Below are 22,247 nucleotides of genomic sequence, written 5' to 3'. Positions count from 1 at the left end.
GGATGTGATCTCCTATGGCAACGCATTAACTCAAGGCATTATTGGGCAGAAGGCAGCATTTCCTAAGTCAACGTAAGGTTTCTGAAACGCTAACTTATGTGGCAGCAAGGGTAACTGGAATTGTTTGGGCAATGAATTGCCATCTAGTTATTCTATGAGCCAAAGGCCCATCCTCAAGTACTTACCTATAGCAGCCAAGGGGTTTTGAGGCCCATTTGTGACAGTGGTTCACCTCTGCAATATTGTTTGAGACAATTATGTGGCAACGCCCTAATTTGTGGCAACATTGGAGATTAGAGGTGGCAGCGGATCCCTCCTGGGGATCACTTTGTGGCAGTGGATCCTGACTGAGGGGTTGTTGGAGACAGCAGATCCTTTTGGATGGTCAGTGGAATATCGCTGAGGTGTTTCTTATGGCAGCGACACACTTATGAGGATCGATTGTTCCATTAGGGCACCATGGATAGCAGTGAGGTGCAATATGAACATCAAAAGGTATTGTTAGTATGTGCCCTGAGACAACAAGGAAACCGATGGTCTTGTAAGTTGGTTGTTGTGTATTGAAATAGTCCATGTACAGTGTTGTCGATGCCTTATATTATTTGTACATATGAGAACGATTGTCATTGGTTATAAATTGATGACTACTATATCACAAGATCAGTTGGTGTAACAGCACTAGGAGTACGATTGTAGATTGGTGGTTTGTTATGTACTATTGAAGACCTACTACTTGTTTACACTTATGTGCATTCAATACAATCTCTATTTAAAATACTGTGATGCAATTTCAGGATACAATTTTGTCATGGGCTCTTTACAACCCTAAAGGCAAATTTTTCGTAAGGGTTATTACAGTGGTATCTAAGCTAGTGCTCCTACCAGCCTAGAGGGTTTATTTGAAAAATGTGGCAGCCGGAATTAGTTTCCCCCTGGGGAAAGGTGTACGCAGAGTTTTGGAAAAAATTTGAGGATCGGAACAAGGGCCTAATAAAAAGGATAAAACAAGCTAACGCATGGGTGAAAGCACACTCGGGTTATTTTACATTACACGCGCCTTCTAACAAGGAACAAATAGGTACCCACATAAATCAAGGGACCACTATACCTTCTTCTTCTTTACCTTCACAAGAAAGCAACATAAAGGGAGTAGATGTTGGGTCGTCGTTAGTGCCTGATGTTTCTTCATCATCAAAAGGTATTATACAAACATTGGATTTGGAACAGAAAAAGGTAAAAATCTCTACAAAGAATAAATCTTTTGAAACCCAATTAAAGTATTTGTCCAAAAAGAGTAACCTTGAAGAAAATCTTAGAACATTTCAAATAAACGTATGTCATGTCCTATTCTAATTAAATGGCTCGAGGAGGACAAAATAGCTTATCCAACCCCACAAGCTATAGTCATTAACCCGTAGGCTACCTCCTAGGGGTTACCCCATTTTCGTGGGTAACAAGCTTCACAAAAAATAAAGCAAATCCTAACTTATATTATATATTTCTTGGGACTTATATGATTATTTTGATGCTATATGTAGAATGTTGAGAAATGTAACTAGTTTAGTTCTTCATAAATGTTGTACTCATTTCAATATTTATCCTATGTAACAAACAAGAAAAAGAAAAGAAAAATTATTATTATTAAATCATGGGTTTCATGCTCATTATTGATGGTCTTTTAAGTAAAAACATGTTCTTCATGCTTCTAGGGTTTGTTAGGTCTTAGGATTTATTGTCATGAGTCAAAGGAATCAACATCATGTTTATAAGACCTTTGTGGGCAGTTTGTATTTGTAAAAAGAACTATTTTTTAGTCTAGAAAGTCCCACAATCTCCAAGAGTACAATTCGGCCTTGGGATCCTCAAGTCGGCCTAAATGAGGGATATTGACCCCTTGAGAAGACTATAAAAGGAAGCAATTCGATCTCATTTGGACACACTCACTCACAAGTTCGATATATCAAGGAAAGAGTCTTGGGAAGTTGGGAAAATGAGAGCAAAGTTCAGGAAGACGCTGGGATGCTGAAATATCTTGTCTTTGTGCTCTATTTACGTGTGAAAGTTTGGGGTTTTCTGGGTTGCAAAAATAGGCCAAAATTGTGGGATAGAGTTGCTAGAGGACAAAGTGCAAAATCTGTAGTTGTAAGAGGGAAAACCCTTTTCGAGACCTCATTGATCTTGGGAGAGTTGTCTTGCTCTAAGTAGCTCTCAAAAGGAGGTTGTATTAGGGTTTCCAAGTAGTTGCAAGCACGAAGTAGTTTGGCCGAAGTTGCAGGTTGAGTAGTTGTAGCTGGGAAACCGAAGTTGCAAGTCAAGTAGTTGTGTTATTGCTGGCAGGTTGAAGTCATAAGGAAGAAGCAAAGAAAGGACTTAAGGAAGGGCCATCTTGGTACTGGGAGAAGGACTTGGTCTAAGGATTGGGTCATTGTATCTCATTTGAAGCAGATTCTAAGAAAAGAAGAGTTTTCGGGTTTTCTCCTTGAAGGGGTTTTTCCTTAGATGAGAGCTTATATTTGTGTCCTCTTTTGTTGTTGTTGTTTCTTGATATTATTTGATGAAAAGATATAACAAAAGAACATAAAGAAGATAACTAGAGATTCACAAGCAAGTATCAAGGATAAAGAAAATAAGATATAATAGTTGTGATCCAAATGGATCCTAGAAAACCCTCTAAGTCTTAAAAAATTTAAAACTATTACAAAATAAGAACCTATTAAAAAGTCGGATTACACTATCGAGAGGAAAAAAAATGGAGAAAACAATGAAAAATAGGCTTATCGGTGATCAAAGCAACTTTGAATCGAAACCGTTGGATTTGGCTGATCAATGGTTCAGATCCGATCGACGAATCGCAATCGGCGGTGGCAAAGGGAGGATATCGGCGGAGACCATAAGGAATACGCGACAACAATCAGTGGGCTCAACGAGGACTGTCAATCAAGTGCGCAGATCGACGACCCAAGTTGCATCGCAATATCGCGTCGACACATTACAATGGAGCGGGGCCGATATACATATGGCTTGCGACAGCCGGACCCGATAACATTATAAACGAGATTTGATATAATTTCAAGTTCGGTAAAAGGACTTTTTCAATGTAAATTGTGATTTTAGTTAACTAAACGAAATACAAAGGATAAAGCGCCGATGCGATGAACCAGACCCGAAAGGGTTTCTTAATGCTATTGTATGTTATTTCATGTCCAATATAAGCGAGATTTTCATATTTTTATGTATTTTCAAATATAAAGGGAAATCACAAAACAGGAAGGATTTCGGGAGAGCCAAAGGCAGTAAATGGTTTGGGCCAGGGTCCGCCTGATTCCATACAATGGTTGCCACGTGTCTAGGCTGAGGAGAGAGAAAACCAACCTTATCAGGCGGTTAACCCCCATACGACAGGGCCGCCTGAAATGAACCATAGTCGTTGGATCTGGATCTCCCAGATCAATGGTGGAGATGCGATGTCGGTATATAGGCTGACCCGATAAGAGTTATAAGGCAAATTTATAATATTTGAAATTCGATGAACAATGCTTAGGCGGATTTTTCCGTGTTTTGCAACATTTCTCTGTGTAAACAGAAAACGACTATTTTTGGGATTTTGAAGGCCCGATGACCCATTCCGTTAGAAAATAGGTGGCCACCATCCCTAAAAGCGTTTATCAATGATTGCTAACGCTCAGAGGGGGATCTGAGCGGACAGAGGTCGGGAAGCTAGAGAGCCTGAGAAGGTGAAAAGAACAGACAACACAGATTGGCTTTAAAGCCACGGAAGACAGAAGACAGAGGCAAGCAGTGCTGAGACAGAGCAAAGACATAGACAGAGAGTGATAAAGAGAGTCTGTGTACTCAGAGAGGCTTGAGGGGTTCAAGAAAAACTCTTGTTGTTGTAACTGTTGTGTGTTGAGACTCAAATTGAGCTCATACTTTTGTAAAACTTTGTTTTTGAAGACATAATAGAGAGGTCACCACTGAAGGTTGGACCAAGAGACGTAGCCTAGGAGTGTTGGGTGAACTCCTTATTAAACTTGTTGTGTTTATGTGTGTTTGTCTATTATGTTCTTTAACTGCTTCATTGTCTATGTATTTCGCAATCTTATCGATCCATTGCACAAAGTAACATAGGAAAATCCATGCACATGAGTCTGTAATACCTTAATAATTGTCTTAGATCTCATTATTAGATCAAGTGGTATCAAAGCTTTAGGTTTGCTAAGGTTAGACAAGCTTGTGCTGGATTGTTGAATGCTAACTAGGTCAAAGCTCAAATTAGGAGAAGGAGAACTGGTTGAGACTAACCTAGAAATAGGAAGAGTCTATCCTAGGAGGAAAATGGCAGAAGAAATTCCCTTGGAATCAGACTCTCAGTTCATGGACAGTTTCATGACCATGAGAGCCATGGTAGAAGAGATGTATCGAGAATTTAAGAAAGGTCGAGGTGAAGATACTTCAACCTCCAAACAAGACAAAGGAACAGAGGAACCTCTTCTAGATGGCCATTCTGAAGGCAAAGGGAAAGGGAAAGAGCCTCCTCTATCAACACCTCGTCTAGCCCTTTGATTAAATTAGATGTAAAATTTGATTTGCCAATATATGACGGAGAATTAAATGCAGAAAAGCTGGATTAGACAGATTGATGTATATTGTATGGTGCAAAACATTGACTCAGAAAGGAGAAGATTCAGTTGGCCAGCCTTCGCCTTGGAGGAGTTGCCCTAGTGTGGTGGGAAGGCAGGACACACGCTAATTTGAAGAAGCATGGTAAAATTATTTCTACCTGGAGTGAATTTGTTTCTGCCATTAAAAAGCAGTTCTATCCACTAGCTTATATGCAGCAAGCGATGATGAGTTGGCAAACTCTTTGCCAATTAAAGGGCCAAAGTGTACAAAGCTATACCCAGGAATTCAAAAAAAGAGCTTCAATTCCAGGCATTTCTTTAGACTCACCTGAAACTTTGTTGAAGTATATATGTGGTCTGCATAGCTATTTGAGGCACACCATTCTCATGTTTAACCTTGCTAGCATAGATGAGGTATCCGTTCAGGCTACACATCTAGAGGCTAGAGGCAAGAATGTGAACCTAGATATTGGGGGATCATCAAAACCCACTGCAAGCAAGAAAAAGGAAAAGAGGAAGTAGAAATGGAAAGAGAGGAAGGAAAACGTTGTACAGAAAGAAAAACCTTCATGCACTCACTACAAGAAGGATGGACATGATGATGAACATTGTTGGTCTTTGCATCCGAAGCTGAAACCCAAGAAGTTCGATGGCAACAAGAAGAACACTACCGCTGCTATTCAGAAAGATTTGGGGTCAGACTCAGGTGATGAAACAACAGTCACAACTGCAGGTATAAAAGGTAAAAATTCTGAAGCATCTACTAGTAATTCTGCACAATCTATTGATAATGAAGAAAATGAGAGGAAAAGACATGAGCTTTTTCATATTAGAGTTATTTCCAAGCATCAAAAGGTTGATACTTTATTTGATAGTGGTTCACAAGTAAACTTGATTTTTGAAGCAATTGTAAAGAAGTTGGGATTACTAACCACACCTCACAAGAAGCCATATCCATTAGGTTGGGTATGTGATAAAGCAAAGCTACAAGTGACTAGACAATGTAAACTTAGGTTTTCTTTTGGGTCAACATTTGTAGATGAGGTTGAGTTAGATATCGTTCCCTTGGATATATGTGGAATTGTTTTAGGAAGTCCTTACTTGTATGATAGAAAAGCCATTTTCTATAAAGCTGAAAATAAGTATCAACTCACCAAAGATGGAATAGAATATATTGTAAGAGCTCATAAACTCAAAAATAATTATACTCTCATAAACTCAGGGCAGATGAAAAGAATTGTAAATTCATGCAAGCAATTTTTACTAATGGTTGTAAAGGAAAATACCCTGATAAAACCAATGCATTTGATGGCTGTGATGCTAAACAGAAAGCTGATTTAGAAAAAGTTGTTTCAAAATATGATATCCTATTTCAAGAACCTAAAGGTCTACCACCCAAAAGGGAAATTGTACATGATATTCATTTGCAGTAAGATGCTCCATTGCCTAACATTGGAATGTACAGGTTATCCGCTTTAGAGAATGCAAAGATCAAGAAGCAGGTACATGAGCTACTCGAGAAAGGGTTCATAAGACCAAGCACATCACAATACTGATCTCCAATTGTGTTGGTGAGAAAGAAAGATGGTTCGTGGAGGATGTGCATTGATTACAGAGAACTGAATAAAATAATGATCAAGAATCGTTATCCTCTTCCTCGCATAGATGATCTATTAGATCAGTTGAAAGACACTGTTTACTTTTCCAAGTTGGACTTGCATAGTGGCTACCATCAAGTCAGAGTTGCAGAACAAGATGCATGGAAGACTGTTTTCAAAACAAAGCAAGGGTTGTATGAATGGCTAGTTATGCCTTTTGGCTTAACTAATGCTCCTGCGACTTTCATGAGAGTCATGAATGATGTACTCCGACCTTTTATTGATGATTTTGTAATTGTATATTTAGATGACATTCTTGTTTTAAAAAAAACATGGGAAGAACATTTAAAGCATGTAAAGCAGACTCTAGATGTTTTGAAAAGAGAAAACCTCTATGTTAAATTATCAAAATGTGAATTCGGCAAAACATCTTTAAATTATTTGGGTCATATAGTAGGGGGTGGTGAATTGAAGATAGATCCCTCTAAGGTTGAAGTCATTGTGAACTGGCCTAAACCCAAATCTGTTACAAAAGTTAGAAGTTTCTTAGGAGCAACACAATATTGGAGAAAGTTTTGTTGACCTAGGTTGTCATTGATGTCAATATGGCAATATTCTGGATACTAGAGGATGACATGAAGCCAAGGGGATGCAGAGCAGATTCATGAAGAGACAGGTGCAAGGCCATCAGGGTAGTCGAGCCATATATATATATATATATGCGCAAATAGACATATATGCAAGGAGGTCTTTGAAAGACACTGCCAAGGCAGAGGAGCAAATGGAGATGAGAGGAGCAGATGGAAACAAGAGGAGCCACATTGGAGCAAGAGGAGCTACAAGAGGAACCACACACACACACATATATATATGCCAACAGAGTTAGAGGAGATATAGGAAGAGCCACATATATATGCAATATATATATGCCAAAGTAGGACACAACCATCAGAGCAACAAAGGAGTAGACAGAGCATCATAGCAAGCAGAAAAGAGCATATATATGCCAAAGAAGAGGAGTTAACAGAGCACGAAGCACCACCATTGAAGCCATATTTATAGACCATACATATATGCCAAAGAAGAGGAGCAGATGACGCCAAGAGGAGGCAAGAGGAGCAGACAGAGGCAAGAAGAACCAAGAGGAAGAATTAAAGGAGCCATATATCCACAGATAACACTATCGGGAGGCATATATGCATACAAATATACCATCGGAGGCCATATATGCATGCAAATACAAGTGGAGCAGCATATATCATATAAGTATGCATCTAACACTTTCGGAGGCCAAAAACCATACATAAATGCATTCAACACTATTGGCGGTCGAAGACTTAGTTATATGGCATTTACACTATCAGAACGAGCATATGCGTAAATATCAGCGACAGTTTTAATTGATGGTTCGACTATGCGCCATCACCCCGAAACCTTTGATTGCGAATACAATTGTGGACCCGATGGTCCTTTTATATCGCACCTATTGTAATGTCGTGTCCATCGCTATATCCCAAGTCGTGAAGCCATGCCACATGAAACTTCCGATTTGCGATTGCTGCGACTGCCGATATGTTGCGATCGCCGATAGCGATTAGCGATTATCGCATCAACATTTCGAAGCGGGTATCGCAAGTGGTTAAGACCCTGCCACATGAAAGCGCCAATTGCGATGGGAGCAGTGGACCCGACAGACTTATTATAAACAGTTGAATGCTATATCGCATCCGTGGTAATCACAATGTATAAAAGGGCTGTCAACCACAAAATGTCGATTGCGATATGGGTGCGGACCCGCTGCGGAATTATGTTATGGTATAATACCATATCGCATCCGCCCATCGCCTGTCCGACTAGAAGCGTCGATTGCGATTACACACCGACCCGAAGGGGTTATCAACTGCTGTTTAATTCAATATCGCATCCAATCCATCAGAGCAGTGAAGGATTGGCCATCAGCCATCAGCGAAGTCATGGTTGCGATATATAAAGGACCCCCGGGAGTTACGAATCACCGATTGCGATTTAAGCGCGGACCTGATGCATAAATAAATACGAGTGTGATATTTTCTAAAGTTCGCCCTTTAGTGTTTGCCTGTGTTTTTATCATATTCCTGTGTAAATTGATATTTGACCTGCGCGGGGTCTGGAAGTAGAAATGCAATACAATAACGCTCCCGATAGTTCAAGAGGCTGATTCATGGCAATACAAATTGCCATTGGACGTGGTTGTCCATTACATGAAGAAGAAATTTGTGTATGCCCGACATCATTGCCAAACAGAGCGCTGTTACAGCGTTAACCAGGAAGATGTGTTCTCCAGTGGATCGTTTGGACCCAGCCATTGATTGAATGTGTCCTGTGAATATTGGAACGCATGAATAGACAGAGGAAACCAAAATACGGGAAGTTGAAGAAGCAAGCGAGCACAGAGGAAATGACAGTGAGCGTTGAGGAAGTCCAAGAGGCGAGTAAGCGGAAACGAATGGACAAAGGTGTGGGAATGTATAAAAACAGTAAACACAAAGGACTGTAGAGTTGTTGGCATGGTGAAGAACTAGAGTGTGAGATAGCAGAAGTAGCAGTGGTGAATGTTGTTGAATGTTGTGGAAATAATCTGGAGGAGACAAAGGTAGCGAGAGGATCCAGCAGAACAGAAAGAGGGCCGAAGGGCCGACAGGAAAGCAGACAATCGAAGGGGAGAAGTAGCCAACAGAGAACATAAGCTTGAACAAGAAGTTGTTCTTTATGTAGAGCTTAGTGTAGCTAACAATAGATTGACTAGAGTTGTGTGAAGACATTATCAGAGAGCATGAAGACTATTGGAGACTAGCGTGGGCAGTGTGCAGAGTTGTATAGACTCATTCATGAGAAGACATGGTTGTCATTGATACTGTAGTTTGGAGACTACAGGGAAGTTGTAAATAAATAGAACTCAGAAGAAAAGACTTCTGAGAGCAGAACAACACTATCAAATGAATCTTGACAAGTAAGAAGGATTGGAGTCCTTGGGGTTGGTGCCTCAGAAGTAGGAAGGATTGAAGTCCTTGGGAGTTGGTGCTCCTAAGTCCAAGATTGTTGTCTGGGCAAAATAGAGTTGGTGCTCTGGAGGTTGGAGCCTCACCAAAGTCCAAGTTGGAGCTTGGAAACTGATTGTAACAATCTATATGTTGTATCTATTTTACTGCACAGTTTATATTAATAAAAGCATTTATTCTTGTTGTTAATATTGTGTTTTGAATATATGTGTTTTAACTGGTAAAACAATAGTGGGAAAAAGAAATACTGATTCAACACCCCTCTCAGTATTTCCAACAATTGGTATCATAGCCGGTACCTTCATTCAAAGCTTAACAACTTGAAGGTCGAAATTTAGAACACAAATGGCGAGGTCAAGGAAGAAAGTCTCCAATCCTCCTAAGAATGTGTCTCCCTCCACTGATAAAATAGAAGACAATCAATTTGAAGAGGCTCCAAGGCTCAATGGGAACTTTAATATATGGGAAGCAAGAATGAGGAATTTCTTACAGACTCAAGGCATTGAAATCTGGAAATCAGTGATTGAAGATAGCAGGATGGATAAAGAATCCAAGAAGTACAATGCAAAAGCAGTAAAGGCAATCTTGAATGGGCTACCTGATTCTGTAAAGAACAATCTAGGAAGATATTCATCAGCAAAGGATATATGGGACAAACTTCATGACCTTCACTCAAAAAGAGCACTGACCATGACCATCAATCAAGAAAGAGATCCTGAACCCATCATAGAAGCTGAAAATGATAATGATGACATCAAGGATAAAGAAGACCTAGAAGATGAAGAGAATGAAAAAGACTTTGTAGAAGAACTCCTCACTCAACTTATGACTGCCATGGAAGAGATTAACAATTTGAAAAAGGAAAATGAGGCACTTAAGAAGATAGCTCCAGTGGGTGACCAAGATCAAACAAGAAAAAAAGTTGACCTCATCAAGCTTAAAGTACAAGAAAGGGATGAAGAGCTTGCCAAGCTTAAGAAGGAATATCAACAAAGAAAAAGAAAGCATCATGAAGAAGTCATATCCATGACAAATCAATTGGACAAAGCAAAGAAGTAGGAAGATATCTTGTCAAGCCAACTTGAACAAAGGCACAAGAGCTTGAACAAATTTGAAGAAGAGATTGGTCAGTACAAGGTAGAGGTCTCCTCCCTTAAGTCTCAATTACAAGAAGCCAGGAAACAGGCACAAGGAGCTGAGAAGGAAATGGAGAGTAGTCAAGCAAAGAATGAAGAAATCTTCAAAATGAAGTCAAATATCATCCCCCTTAAAATAGAAGCAGATGAAGCTACTCGTATCAAGGAAGAAACTGAGAAACAACTTGCTAAGAAAAATAATGAGTGTGAAAGATTGGAAGAAGAGATTGTCCTCCTCAGGAAAAAGGTTGAAGGGATGAAAAAAATCTTGAAGAGCTCTCAGGCCTTGGATGACATGCTCAGCTATCACAGATGTCCATCTGATAAATCAGGTCTCGGGTATGTAGGTGAACCCTCAAACAAGAATGAAAATTCGTTAGAAAAAAGAGAAGTGAAGAAGTTAGAAAGAAATGGTGATGCTCCCAGCTCCAGCAAAGGCAAGGAGAAAAATCAAGGCTACAATAGAAGAAATCCCGCTCCAAGAAGAAACCCTGCTCCAAGAAGAAAACCAGCTCCAAGAAGAAAGGTAGATGATGTCAAAGATGCGAGAGGCAATGGTTATCATCAAAGGATCTCAAGAAAGAAAGGCTTCAAAAGTACGTCAAGGAAACCTCCATCTCCCAGGTACCAAAGTTCATTTTTTGGTTATTGTTATTCTTGCTCAAACTTTGGTCACATGGCAAAAGACTGTAAAGCATATCATAAAGATAGATGCTGTAGTCTCTGACAACCTCCAAGAAACAATTTTGCAGGAAGAAATCATGAATTCTTATTCATGAACAATGTAGAATGCTTCAAGTGTCATAACATTGGTCATATGGCACGTGATTGTAACTTAACATGGGCTCTCACACAAGCTAGAACCATGCAAAAGAAGAAAGTTACACAAGTGTGGAGAAGGAAGGAAATACAATGCGAAAGTCCCTTGAGTTCTTCAGCCAACAACATATGTCATTGGCCTGAATTTTGCCAATCTAAGCATTTTATGAGTAGACTCTGTCAAAAAGAGATGATGCATACAATTAGGGGGAGCCTGTGATTCTTGATCATTATTGCTGAAGCTATTAGTGAAAGGGTCCTTATGAAATCATTGTTGAGCTATATTAACAATCATTCTTCTATGAAGATCATTTCTCAGGAGCACTCCATTGAAGCATATGATCCTATAACCATTCTTTGGACTGTTGTTAAAGAAATAGGGCAAACAACCATGGTGTTGTTATCATAGAAGTTTATGTATTAACTCAGGAATTAAATGTGAGAATAGATAAATTCTGGCCACTGATAGAGGGAGTCTTCAAACAAACAGATACATTTGGAATGGAGTTTGAAGTAAGAGCAGCTGGCAGCATATAACAAACTGAATCATTGCAAAAAGATGCAGATCAACAATGGTATTTAAAAGACAGTCACAGATTGGATATCTAAATCTGCTAAGAGGAAATAACTAGCTGAGATATGTACAAGAACACAAGGAAAGGATGGCAGTGAGTTAAGAAGAAGCACAGAGACACAAATAAACTCAGATTTGAAGAAAGACAACATGAAAGACAATCTCAACAGTAGTCTCTCCTGATTCGAACTATGAAGGCCTCGCAATATTACCTGTGGAGACAACAATATGGATTGAAGCATAAAAACTTGGACACTTGGTGTATGGCCATTTGCAATATGAATGAAAACATTAAAGTAGAGCATCCTTAAGCATTGTTGAAGCCATGATAAAGCAGTTCTGAGATATGAAGAGGGAATAATGTGGAAATTGATGATAAAACATCAATCCTTCTATCTTGAGTAAAAAGAAGAAGAGCACTATGACAGGGGGAGTCATAGACCCATGAAGATCTACCATTCATGAAGAATAGAAGCAGTTTGATAGGGGGAGTCCCAGAGTACTCCTTTGACATTGATGTCAAAGGGGGAGAGAGGACGAATATTGCCATCAATAACAAAGGGGGATATTCTTGACCTAGGTTGTCATTGATGTCAATATGGCAATATTCTGTATACTAGAGGATGACATGAAGCCAAGGGGATGCAGAGCAGATTCATGAAGAGACAGGTGCAAGGCCATCAGGATAGCCGAGCCATATATATATATATATATATATATATATGCGGAAACAGACATATATGCAAGGAAGTCTTTGAAAGACACTGCCAAGCCAGAGGAGTAGATGGAGACGAGACGCCGAAGAAGCAGATGGAGACGAGAGGAGCAGACAGAGCCACCAGAGGAGCAGATGGAGACGAGAGGAGCAGACAGAGCAACCAGAGGAGCAGAGGGAAACGAGAGGAGCCACATTGGAGAAAGAGGAGCTACAAGAGGAGCCACACACACACACACACAGATATATATATATATATATATATATATATATATATATATATATATATATATATATATATATCTATATCTATATCTATATATATGCTAACAGAGTTAGAGGAGCTACAGGAGGAGCCACATATATATGCAATATATATATGCCAAAGTAGGACACAACCATCAGAGCAACAGAGGAGTAGACAAAGCATCAGAGCAAGCAGAATAGAGCATATATATATGCCATATATATGCCAAAGAAGAGGAGCTAACAGAGCACGAAGCACCACCATTGGAGCCATATTTATAGACCATACATATATGCCAAAGAAGAGGAGTAGACGACGCTAAGAGGAGGCAAGAGGTGCAGACAGAGGAAAGAAGAACCAAGAGGAAGAATTAAAGGAGCCATATATCCACAAATAACACTATTGGGAGGCGTATATGCGTACAAATATACCATCAGAGGCCATATATGCATGCAAATACAGGTGGAGCAGCATATATCATATAAGTATGCATTTAACACTATCGGAGGCCAAAAACCATACATATATGCATTCAACACTATCGGTGGCCGAAGACTTAGTTATATGGCATTTACACTATCGGAAAGGGCATATGCGTAAATATCGGCGACAGTGCTAATCGGCGGTTCGACTATGCGCCATCACCCCAAAACCTCTTATTGCGAATACAATTGCGGACCCGATGGTCCTTTTATATCGCGCCTATTGTAATGTCACATTCGTCGCTATATCACAAGTCATGAAGCCATGCCACATGAAACTTCCGATTTGCGATTGCCGATTGCTGCGACTGCCGATATGTTGTGATCGCCGATAGCGATTAGCGATTATCGCATCGGCATTTCGGAGCGGGTATCGCAAGTGGTTAAGACCCTGCCACATGAAAACGCCGATTGTGATGGGAGCAGTGGACTCGACGGAATTATTATAAACAGTTGAATGCTATATCACATTCATGGTAATCGCGATGTATAAAAGGGCTGTCCACCACAAAACTCCGATTGCGATATGGGTGTGGACCCGCTGCGGAATTATGTTATGGTATAATACCATATCGCATCTGCCCATCGCCTGTCCGACTAGAAGCGCCGATTGCGATTACACAAGGACCCGACGGGGTTATCAACTGTTGTTTAATTCAATATCGCATCCGATCCATCGGAGCAGTGGAGGATCGACCATCAGCGATCGGCGAAGTCATGGTTGCGATATATAAAGGATCCCCGGGAGTCACGAATCGCCAATTGTGATTTAAGCGCGGACCCAATGCAAAAATAAATATGAGTGTGATATTTTCTAAAGTCCGCCCTTTAGTGTTTGCTTGTGTTTTTATCATATTCCTGTGTAATTTGATATTTGACCTGCGCGGGGTTTGGAAGTAGAAATGCAATACAATAACGCTCCCGATAGTTCAAGAGGCTGATTCATGGCGATACAAATTGCCATTGGACGTGGCTGTCCGTTAAATGAAGCAAAAATTTGTGTATGCCCGACATCATTGCAAACGGAGCACTGTTACAGTTTTAACTGGGAAGATGTGTTCTCCGGTGGATCATTTGGACCTAGCCATTGATTGAACGTGTCTTGTGAATATTGGAATGCATGAATAGACAGAGGAAATCGAAAGACGGGAAGCTGAAGAAGCAAGCGAGCACAGAGGAAATGACAGTGAGCGTTGAGGAAGTCCAAGAGGCGAGTAAGCGGAAACGAATGGACAAAGGCGTGGGAATGTATAAAAACAATAAACACAAAGGACTATAGAACTGTTGGCATCGTGAAGAACCATAGTGTGAGATAGCAGAAGTAGCAACGGTGAATGCTGTTGAACGCTGTGGAAATAATTTGGAGGAGACAGAGATAGCGAGAGGATCCAACATAATAGAAAGAGGGCCGAAGGGCCAACAGGAAAGCAGATAGTCGAAGAGGAGAAGTAGCCAACAGAGAACATAAGCTTGAACAAGAAGTTGTTCTTTATGCAGAGCTTAGTGCAGCTAACAGTAGACTGACTAGAGCTGTGTGAAGACATTATCAGAGAGCATGAAGACTATTGGAGACTAGCGTGGGCAGTGTGCAGAGTTGTATAGACTCATTCATGAGAAGACGTGGTTGTCATTGATACTGTAGTTTGGAGACTACAGGGAATTTGTAAATAGACAGAACTCAGAAGAAAAGAGTTCTGAGAGCAGAACAACACTATCAAATGAATCTTGACAAGTAAGAAGGATTGGAGTCCTTGGGGTTGGTGCCTCAGAAGCAGGAAGGATTGAAGTCCTTGGGAGTTGGTGTTCCTAAGTCCAAGATTGTTGTCTTGGCGAAATAGAGTTGGTGCTCTGGAGGTTGGAGCCTCATCGAAGTCCAAGTTGGAGCTTGGCAATTGATTATATCCATCTATATGTTGTATCTATTTTACTGCACAGTTTATATTAATAAAAGCATTTATTCTTGCTGTTCATCTTGTGTTCTGAATATATTTGTTTTAACTGGTAAAACAATAGTGAGAAAAAGAAATACTGATTCACCCCCCTCTCAGTATTTCCAACAAGTTTATTGCTAACTTTTCCTTGATTGCAGCTCCCTTACATGCTTTAATAGGATTGAATAAGGTGTTTTAGTGGGGAGGAAAACAACAGAAAGCCTTTGATACCTTGAAAGAAAAAATTAGTACAACACTAGTACTAGCATTGCCAGATCTTCAAAGACCATTTGAGATTGAAACAAATATCAGTGACTATGCCATGGGAGCAGTGTTGATGCAACATGGTAAACCCATATTTTATCATTCTGAGACTTTTAATTCTACAATAGTTAATTATCCCACATATGATAAACAATTGTATGCATTAGTACAGAGTGTGAAAAAGTGGAAACATTACTTAATGGGCAAAGAAACAATTATACATACTGATCATCAACCACTTCAGTATTTGCACTCACAAACTAAATTGCAGCAATCAAGACACTATAGGTGGATGGGTTTCCTACAACAGTTTCATCTAGTCATCAGATATAAGAAAGGAATACACAATAAAGCTGCAGATGTGTTGTCCAAACCAATCATAAATGCATCTACTATACTTAAGCATAATTCAGTATTGCATGAAAGCTACATTGAACAATATGCTCAAAGACGTAGATTTTAAAGATGTATATGCAACTTTAAGTCATGGAAAACAGGTAGAAGAATTGGATTATCATGTTAAGGACCAACTCTTGTATCATTTGGGAAATTTATGCATTCCTCAAACTGAAAGAGTTAACATAATCCGAGAAGCACATACTTCTCTAATATCAGGTCATTTTGGTGTAAGTAAAATAGTTGCACAGCTGCAAAGATTTTGTTATTGGCCAAGAATGCATGAAACAGTTTCTAGATATATTAAAGGATGTACCATGTGTGCTAAAAGCAAACCCAGCAATAGAAAACTAGGCTTGTACACTCCACTTCTAGTTCCTTCTCATCCTTGGGAAAGTGTTTCCATGGACTTTGTTGGGGGATTACCAAAATCTAGAAAAGGTCATGACTATTTATATGTTATTGTGGACAGGTTCAGCAAAATGTGTATTTTAATACCTTGTAACAAGCAGATTACAGCTAGACAAACAACAAAGTTGTTCTTTCAGCATGTACGGGTTCATTTTGAGTTACCCACTTCTATTGTATCTAATCGAAATTCCCAATTTGTTGGGAAGTTTTGGTCAAGTCTATGGGAGTTGATGGACACCAGACTGAAGAAGAGCATAGCCTTTCATCCACAAACAGATGGCCAAATAGAGGTGGTCAACATGACAGTGATCTAGTTGCTCAGGGGTTATTGCAGCAAGCATCCCAAGCTTTGGGATGAACATTTGTGTTATGTGCAACATGCTTACAACCGTGCTGAGCACTCTTCTACACAAAGATCTCCTTTCGAGACTTGTTTTGGTTTTACACCAAAGTCTCCCTTGGATTTTGTCTTTAGTAAAGACATAGCTATTGATGGACACAGTGATGTGGACAAAGCAACCAAGTTCATTGAATAGATCCAAGAAATTCACTAGGAAGTGCAGGAACAACTGGAAAAGAGCCAAGTCAAGTACAAGGAAAGGCATAACAAGCATCGAATTGAGCATAAATTCCAAGTTGGTGATCAAGTTTGGCTGTACATCAACAAAGACAAAATGCAAGGTGAAGGTAAGAAGCTGAAGCCAATAAGGTATGGGCCTTTCAAGATACTTGAGAAAATTGGTGAGAACACTTTTCACCTTGATTTGCTAGTTTACATGCACATCTATTCAGTAGTTAATGCAGAGAACTTGAGACTATTTGAACCTTTTTTGATTGAAGATCCCGAAGAGAAAAGTCAGTTGCCTTCTATTGATGATCTGTTCCCTGAATATATCAATGGGTTGCAGGAAGATATAGCTCTGGACAGGAAGGTGAGAACTACACGCAGAGGGGATGTTGAGTACCTCAGAATTGGACTCAAAGGTTCAAAACCAAGCAGTGCAAGATGGATAGAGATTGGGCAAGTGAGGAAGTTGTATCCTCACTTGATTGATGCTTAAAAACCAACTTTTGGTGGTCCAAAAGCCTTTTCAGTGGGAAGGCGTGATCCAAATGGATCCTAGAAAACCCTCTAAGTCTTCAAACATTCAAAATTATCGCAAAAGAAGAGCCTATTAAAAGTCGAATTACACTATCGGGAGGAGAAAACATGGAGAAAACATTGAAAAATAGGCATATCGGCGGTCAAAGCAACTTTGAATCGGAGCCATTGGATCTGGCCGATCAACGGTCCAAATCCGATTGATGAATCGCAATCGGCGGTGGCAAAGGGAGGATATGGGCGGAGACCATAAGGAATGCACGACAGCGATTAGCGGGGTCAATGAGGACCATCGATCAAGTGCGTAGATCGACGGCCCAAGTTGCATCGCAATATCGCGTTGGCACATTAAAATGGAGTGGGGCCGATATACATATGGATTGTGACAACCAGATCCGATAACATTATAAACGAGATTTGATATAAGTTTAATTGGGGTAAAAGGACTTTTTCAATGTAAATCACAATTTTTGTTAAATAAATGAAATACAAAGGATAAAGCGCTGATGTGATGAACTGGACCCAAAAGGGTTTCTTAATGCTATTGTATGTGATTTCAAGTCCGATATAAGCAGGATTTTCATATTCTTTTGTATTTTCAAATATAAAGGGAAATCACAAAACAGGCAGGATTTCGGGAGAGCCAATGGCGGTAAATGGTTTGGGTCGGGCTCCACCCGATTCCATACAATCAATGCCACGTGTCTACGCCAAGGAGAGAGAAAACCACCCTTATCGAGTGGTTAGCCCCCGTACAAAAGGACTGCCTGAAATGAACCGCAACGATTGGATTTGGATCTCCCAGATCAATGGTGGAGATGCAATGTCGGTATACACACGGACCGATAGGAGTTATAAGGCAGATTTATAATATTTGAAGTCCGACGAATAGTGTTTTAGCGGATTTTTCTGTGTTTTGCAACGTTTCTCTGTGTAAATAGAAAACGACTGTTTTTGGGATTTCGAAGGCTCGATGACCCATTCTGTTATAGAACAGGTGGCCACCATCCCTGAAAGCGTTTAGCAATGATTGCTAACGCTCAGAAGGGGATCTGAGCGGACAAAGGTCAGGAAGCTAGAGAGCCCTAGAAGGAGAAACAAATAGAGAGTGCAAATTGGCTTTAAAGCAACAGAAGACAGAAGACAGAGGCAGGCAGTGCTACGACAGAGATATAGAGTGATAAAGAGGATCTGTGTACTCAGAGAGGCTTGAGGGGTTCAAGAAAAACTCTTGCTGTTGTAACTGTTGTGTGTTGAGACTCAAATTGAGCTCATACTTTTGTAAAACGTTTTTGAAGACATAATAGAGAGGTCACCACTAAAGGTTGGACCAGGAGACGTAGCCCAGGAGTGTTGGGTGAACTCCTTATTAAACTTGTTGTGTTTATGTGTGTTTGTCTATTATGTTCTTTAATTGCTTCATTGTCTATGTATTTCACAATCTTATCGATCCATTGCACAAAGTAACATAGGCAAATCCATGCACGAGTCTGTAATACCTTAATAATTGTCTTAGATCTCATTATCAGATCAAGTTGCCACTTTATATTTTCTAACATAGAAGACTTGTTTCTTATAGGTGTGGAGAAACTCATTGGAAGGTGCACAGTAGAAATGGAAACTGAGTTCAAGATGAAGGACATTGGCATGATACACTACTTCTTAGGTTTGGAGGTTTGGAAAAAATCAAGTGAGAAATTCCTAAGGCAAGGAAAGTATGCAATTGGGATGCTAAGGAATTTTCAGATGGAGGACTGCAAACCTATGGCCACACCCATGATCACCAAATTGAAAAAGGTGACAAGTTCAAAATCATAATTGGTGGATCCCATAATGTACAAGCAATTAATAGGTTTCATAATCCATTTGGTCAACAACAAGGTACATATATGTTTTGCAATGAATACAAGTAGAGCCAATGCAAGAGCATTAGATAGAAGCAAAACATGTGCTCAGATATTTGTGGGGTACAGTGGATTATAGTGAAGTTGCAGGGAAATACAAACTCAGATTGGGAAGGCAGTGCAATAGGAAGTAAAAGCACCTCAAGTGTTGATTTAGCTTGGGATTTGTAGAGTTATCCTTGGTTCAACAAGGAGCAAACTTCCATGGCACTTATGTCAACAAAGGAAAATTATATGGCAGCTGGTACAACAAGTTGTGAGGCCATTTGGCTTCATAAGTTGATTGCAGGTTTATTTGATCAGGAATTGGATCTCACGACGATATATTGTGATAATCAGAGTTATATCAAACTCTTTGAGAATCCAATGTTTCATGACAAGTCCAAGCACATAGAGTTGCTTCATTCAATACAATATTAAAAAATAAGCAGTGAAGCTCCTATATATTCCCACCAATCAACAAGTAACTAATAATCTATTGAACACTTTGCGAAAGGGTAGTTTGAAGCATTCAAAGACAGACTTAGATTGGTGCAGAATTCCTTCCTCACTAAGAGGGAGTTTTGAGAAATATAGCTCAAGCAAGAGTTTTTTACACAAGTTAGGTGTGAATGTACAAGAAGTAGTTCAAGAAAAATTCTAATGACCACTTATTAAAAGTGGGAAATAATACCATCTTGCAATTTCACTTAATTAAATACAAGTGAAAGTCAAATTTCCTATATTCTCGTAGTCTTATAAATCTAAATTAAATAATTTAGAGATTCTGAAATATTAGTGAGTTACATTTGTTTTAATCTTAGGTATACACCTCATTATTGAGATGAGGTGGTTGCTAGCATTAAGGAGATTAATTTCTAAAATTTGGGAGATTAGTTGCTAGGATCGAAGAGATTAGATATCTCTCTCAAAGCATAAATAGGACAATATGAGAGAAGTTGAGACACACATATTTGTAAAACAAGAAAACTTAAGAAATCAATGGAGATCAATTGAGTAGATTCAAAGCACAAGAGAGGAGCTAAGGTTGAGAAGAAAAGCAAGCAAATTCCCAATTGTCCAACAAGCAAATTTATCTCAATAAGTCTATAAAATTTCCACGAAACTCTACAACTACTTAGATGAATATTGAAAACTGAGACTGGTTTACTTTCACCAAGATACAAAGTCTCTTAATAATTCATACGCAACATACTAAAAACAAAAGCCCAAATTGACAAACTTTTCTCAGGAAACCCAATAAGGAAAACCTGCTCACTTGATGTGGCTATTTTATTGATTATCCTCAGAGCAATTAAATCTATTACAAAGAAATTTGTCCCCTTGAGAATATACTTGTTCTCTTGCTGATCTAGCTTGGACTTGCCCTGCTAACCCTTGATCACAGCTCCTAAATCCTAGTGCACTCGTGATCTCCTATTACTTAGGACACAAACTCTCTGCACTCTTCATAAACAAGGTTCTCTCACAACTTGTGAAATTTGCCTTGTTAGAAACATTTGTGCTCAAAACAATTGTGAAACACTGAAATCCTTGTGCCTTCGTCCTTCTTTTATAGATTCGATCCATGCTAAATTAGGCTAGTTCAAATATAGAACTCAAGTTCTCATAGCGAGTTAACTGAGAGTGTTACTCGTTCTCCTTCCAATCATCATTGGAGTTGTTAACTCGTGCTCTCTCCAATCAACACTAGAGATTTAACTCTCTTTTCCTTCAATCAAGGTTGACGACCCAACTTGTTCTAACTAAACTTGATCTACCAACCAATCCTGTAGTCAAACTGATGAAGACTTCCACTTAACTAAAGCTCCAACTCTACGCATGAACTCGTGATGAGTATTCCCATAACTGGAAATTAACTCACCACAACTGAAATCTCTCTCTTGAGGACAACTTGAGGTCTTCATTGGCTAAGGTACAAGCTAGAAGACCTTGATCGCTACATTTTCAACAAAGTCTAGATCTAATTTTTTGTGTATAATTGTAAACTAAGTGGAGGTTTCTCTATATGCTTAGAATATTTAAATGAAAAGTTGATTTGAGGGTGTAACTATAGGTGAATCTTGTTTATGCTTCCGTTGTTCATTTTTAGCTATACGTTTGATTGTTGCATGTTCAAAAATATTTATTTCTATGATTAAATATGATTTATAAATTGTTGTGGATATTCCATTGGATATTTTGCCGCAACAAATCTATTGGAATAAACCAAAATCTATATCATGAAGGGTTAAATCCTTTAGATTCCAAATATGTTATTATTATTTTTTGTTAAAATCCGATGTTATGTGTTGTAACAATCACTTATTACAAAACTTCTTTATGTAGCAATATTAGTTAAGCAATTGTAGATAGAACATAAACCAAATTCACAATGGAAAATAGCCAAGAACAAAATGAGACATAAAAAATTTAGGTCCAATGACCAGGGAAAAACCCACAAGGGGAAAACCCAACCAAATTCTTCTTCTATTAAATATCAATTGTTCAGCAGAGATACAAAGTACAATGAGAGATCAAGAGAATGAGTAAGTTCACCCAATTCTGAACAAGCTATAGCATGAAGATCTTTGATAGCAACAGTGGCTGCAAACACTAAATCAACCTTCAATTTTTACTCTTACTCTCCAAGTCTCTCTTCCTCGCAATCTTCTTCAAGTCTCTCCAACTCTCTCTCTCAATTTTGAATCCTTATTTCACAATGCACAAGTAGTGAGGGGAGAAGATATGAGGCACATATATAGGAGGAGCAACAAATTAATTCCATAAAGAAGGAGCATGCCTTAGAGTAACTCGTATGCCGAATAGGTAAGAGTAACTTAAGCCATTAAGGAAAGAGGCAACACATGCCTTCAATGGAGGAATCTTGCTTGCCTTGAGGAGTCTAACTCATGCCCTTATAGGCAGTGTAACTCATGCCATAAAGGAGAGAGGGTAATGAATGCCATTTAAGAAGAGATATGCATGCCTTTGTAACTTATGCATTTAATAGAAAGTGTAACATATGC

This window comes from Pinus tabuliformis, chromosome 7, assembly GCF_031772625.1.
Source record: "Pinus tabuliformis cultivar Carrire ecotype Pingquan chromosome 7, CPIR1, whole genome shotgun sequence".
Lineage (NCBI taxonomy): Eukaryota > Viridiplantae > Streptophyta > Pinopsida > Pinales > Pinaceae > Pinus > Pinus tabuliformis.
The sequence above is the reverse complement of the archived record's forward strand: the minus strand, read 5'-3'. Positions refer to the sequence as shown.